Source organism: Corapipo altera, unplaced genomic scaffold (genome assembly GCF_003945725.1).
Source record: "Corapipo altera isolate COAL_440 unplaced genomic scaffold, ASM394572v1 23, whole genome shotgun sequence".
Classification (NCBI taxonomy): Eukaryota; Metazoa; Chordata; class Aves; order Passeriformes; family Pipridae; genus Corapipo; species Corapipo altera.
The window spans coordinates 1,105,119-1,109,866 of NW_020884878.1; positions in this window are offsets into that span (position 1 = coordinate 1,105,119).

The window sequence follows — 4,748 nt, forward strand, 5'->3', positions numbered from 1 at the left end:
AGCTCCCAGAGCCTTTGTTCAGGGCTTTGACCACAAACCCATCTTTTCTGTAAGGACACTATTAAAATTCCATCCTGTTTTTTGTCCACATCAGGAAAACCACCATACAATTGGCAATATCTGCTCAGGAGGGGCCAGGATAGGCAGGATGCAGTAGATTGGTGAAACTGTACGGTGTAGCCTGAGGAGTGTCTGCTTGCCTTACGCTTTCATCTGTTAAATTCCTTTCATGGGTAGAAAATCCTTCCCCAAACCTAATTGCAGTGAATTGGATGCAGTGCTTTTATTATACTGCAGAATTTGTTACCACACTGGGTTATGTCTCTGTGCAGAAATCACAGTTCAGAGAGTATTTCCAAATGCCTAAAATGTGCACTGACCCAAGCAAGCTTTAAGAGGTGGCCATAGTTTAAAAAATGTGAATTGTGCAAATGTGAAAAAAAAAAAAAAAAATCCTGGCACAAGAAGGAGAGAAGAAGCATTGAGGTTAGAAAAGACCAGAGGAAAAAACAGTTGCCAAAGAGAGATTGTGTCTCCCATCACGTACTCTTGTTTCAGACTGTACTTCATATTTGAGAAACAGCAGCATTAGGTTTCCACTGCCAATGGTTTGGTTTGAATTCGATTCAAATTTCAATTCATTTTTCTACTGTGAAGACTTAACCACCAGAGATCTCAGGTTCTTGCACTGTTAAGCACAGTAAGTTGTAGTAACAACCATTAGATCATTACAGCCTGTGCCGCAGAGCCCTGGGTCTGTACACATTAGAGACCTCGTGGCACTTCTCTGTCAAGTCAGCGCTCCACAGCGGTGCTGTATGACAGGTTTTGTGGTCAAATATTGATAGGCTAGCATGTACCCTTCATTATAGCTTAATTATAGAACCAATGAGTGTTAATTCCCTAAATGTAAGGGGCTGTACTATGAAGAAAAAGCCCAGGAAAGCCAGTGCTGTGGGCAGGTTGTTAGTGACATCCCATGTGATGTGAGTTGCCAGCTCCAGTGGGATCAACAGAAGGATCCTTGCTTCTCCTTGACACCCTCTGGAGGGAAGGTGCCTGAGACAATTAAACCCCCGACTTCTTCCTGCTTAAATCAGAAGTTTTGTCACTCATTATTGATGGGGATGCACTTGTCTCCTGAGATGGTTACGGAGCCCGTCCCATAGACATTTGACCCATCAGCAAACAGATCTGAAGCCAGAGGCAGAAGCACATCTCACACCTTCAAGAGGACTTGTTCCGCTGCCGAATCCCTCCTGCTCTCCTCACTGGGCCATTTGCTGACTCATCAGCTTTGTGCATTTGCCCTAATTAGTCATATGCAAACACCATTGTATTCAGGAAGTTTGGAAACGTAAGCTGGAGTATGAACTTAGTGCAGGAATAAAGGTCAAAAAAAGTGACTAAGGCATCATATACCGCAATAAGTTTCTGTTATCAGCCACTGAGAAAGCGGGAAAGAAAATGTCTATGCTGAATTTTAGTGGAGTGACGCAAAAGTTTAATAAAGGGGAGGATGTGTGTGGGGGGAGAGCATTTGCTTAACATCTCTCAAGAGCTGCTATAGTACGAAATGCTTAATTGCAGAACAAGTTTCCACTAACATACTTCTGAAAACACAGCTGGGTTTTGAAGCATTATTCTTTATTATGAGCTCAGAGTAAGCATGTTTGGCATGAAAGAAATGTGTCTCGTAAGGAGACCACAACACTTACTCACAGCTCCCCAGCCAGTTCATGCTGGGAAGTCTGATATCTTTGAACAATCATTTGAACAGTGTTAGCAATGTGTAGACTTGGATTTTTCTGCAGTGCTTTTTACTCAGGGATCACTAACACATCTTAAGCCTCTGAGTGATTTAAAGTGATCAGAACCCAGTGTGAGAATACTCAATGAGGAACCCTTTCCATATATAGCACATTATGTGAATTTGGACAATGGTAATAAAGGTGCACAAGTGGATGCTAAGACATCCGTGCTTATGGGCACCAAAATTGTCATTCAAAGAGTGATAGGATTGAAAATAAGAGCTTACTGAGTAGGATAAGGCAGGTTCTGTAGGTTGCAGCTGGGCAGTCCCTGGTCCAGACTGCATCAGTGTCACTTAGTCTTTGAAGGGCACCGAGATTGCAGTCACAGTGCAGAAGAGGCTTTCACTTTTAAGCATGCCAGACCTCACCAGGAACATCTTCAACCTCACACTCAGATTAGAGAAGTTGCAATGGCTGCTCTGAGTTGCGCCAGCCTCCTCTAAGGCACAGGAAGTACCTCTGGTAGCACCATTTCACTACCGAAACTCCCCCAGATGCGTTTCCAGGCGCTCTGATGGGGAAGATGTCAGTGAGCTGGGCTTGTCATTTCTGCACCTGCCAGGAGATCCCCCCATTTCACCACGGAAATTCCTTAGGGGTTGTTATGGTGACTCTGTGATTGGACTAAAATACTGCATGGTTGCTGTGCATGACTGAATTTCTTCCTATGTTTAAGCTGCCTAAACCTCGTTTTGAAAGATAAAGTTGTCTGAGCCCTTGGGTAGGGCTTCTTGGTACTTATGCAAGACAGTTGAGGTTGAGGTTGAGTCTCGCTTTGATTATTTCTCTTCTCGAGGCTCCAGTGAGCACAGAACAACAGAAATATCAGTAGTTCACAGCCACACTGCCATGGGCTATTGTGTTGTCACAGCTAATATGCAAACTAAAGATGGGCTTTGTCAGCGTTTAGATGGAAAACCTTAAAGGAATAAAAGGAGTCTATAGCACCTGTGCCTCTTCTGTTTATCTGACTGCTGCAGGCAGAAGCAATCCATTTCATACAGAAACTCCTTGTGATTGCTATCAAATGTCATAGTCACTGCTTTTTCTTCAAAACAAAAAACAAACAAAAATCTCAAACACAGAACACCCATGGCTGTATGCAAAAATGACTGCTTGTTACCTGAAAGTTGGGAACCCACAGCAGGAGTGTTAGGAAGGTGCAGTACCTGAAACACCATCACTTTGCCCTGCAGGTGTTTCTTACATCACCACATGTGCACACAGAAGCACAAGAATGTCACTTATGCCTGTCAAAGCTGCTTTTTTTTTTAAAGGTGTCATTATCTCTGAGCTGCAAACTGAGTAGTCTCGTAACGTTCAGCTCCAGGTGATCACTTACAGTGCCTGCTGGAGGGAGCCTGCAAGATGTAAAGGAACTGCTGAGCTCCATGGGGTCGCTCTACCTGGAACTGTGCCTTTCCTGCCTCCCCACAGTGCTCAGACACATATGACTCTGAGCTAAGGGTACATAGGTTAGGATTTTAATTTTAATTGCATGGGCTCTGCCCCCAGTTTTCTTCTCCCTGTTCCCCCATGGCTATGGCCTGGCTCCCAATCCAAGGGGCCACTTGTGAGTGTCTGTAAGGTTGTGCCAGTGCCAGGTGTCCCGTTAAGCCCCTGTCCCCTGTACAGCCACTCCTGCCAAGCCTCCGAGGCTAGTCAAGGTTTGCAGGAGACCCCGGAGCCCTCGGCTGAGCAGTTCCTGAGGATGCCCTTGCCATGGGGGAGCAGGGAGAGGAAAATTTGGGCTAGGGTTGGGTTTGGGCTGGCCTGGATGGGTAGCAGGGAAGGCAGCGGGGTCATGGTGTGAGGCGCAGCCCTGGTCAAGCCTCCTGGTTCTGCCATTGGGTATTGGCTGGGGTTTGGGAAGTTGTAAAACTTGCTCGAAATGTGCTTAATTACCCCCGTGTTCTCCTTCTGGGCCGCCCAGCCATGGAGCTGTCTGTTCCCTTTAATTAATGTGAGGTTCTGAACTCTTTAACTGGAAATTGTCTAGAAAACATGTCTTGTGAGGAACAGCTGAGGGAGCTGGGTTTGTTTAGTCTCAAGGAAAGGAGGCTCAGGGGGGACCTCATTGCTCTCCACAACTACTTTAAAGGAAGTTGTAGTGAGGTTAGGGCTGGTCTCTTCTGCCATGCCTGCAGTGAGAGGACTAGAGGAAAAGGCCTTAAACTGAGACAGGAGAGATTCAGATTAAATATTAGAAAAAAAAATTCACTGTTCGGGTGGTCAGGCATTGGGATAAGTTGCCCAGGGAGGTGGTGGAGTCACCATCACTGGAGGTGTTTAAGGGGCATCTGGACCTGATGCTGGGTGATGTGGTTTATGGCTTACAGCAGCAGTGCTTGGTGGACAGATGGACTAGAGCTTAAGGGCCTCTTCCAAATTTTATGATGCTGTGGCTCTGAATGTCCTGGGGTTTTTATGCTACAAAACCTTGGGGAAAGGAAGTGTGGAGTCAAGCACTGAACTAAGTTATGTGAGGCAAAAAAGCCAAAACCAAAAAAGACAACACCCCCCCCCCCCCAAAAAAAAAAACAACAACAAAACAAAACACAAAAAGGGGAATAAGCCCACGGGGGTGCGATCTGTTACAGATCTGCACCGGGCGGAACCAAGCCGGCCCCGGCTGGGACGAGCGCCCGCCGCCGGGCGCTCCGCGGGGACTCCGCTCCGGGAGCCGCCGGGAGGCCCCCGGCAAGGGCCGGAGGCGGGCGGGAGGCTCCGGGAGCCGCCGGGAGGCCCCGGGAAGGGCGGGCAGGGTCCGGGAGCGGCCGTGGCGGCGGCAGCGGCGGCACCGCCCCGCACACAGCGCCGCACGTGAGGCGCCGTCCCCCGCCCAGCTGAGCGCTCAGCTGACCCCGCGCAGGGGCCGGGCCGCGCCGCCGCTCCTCACTGGCGCAGCGCAGGGCCCGCGCCGCCCCCGCCCCC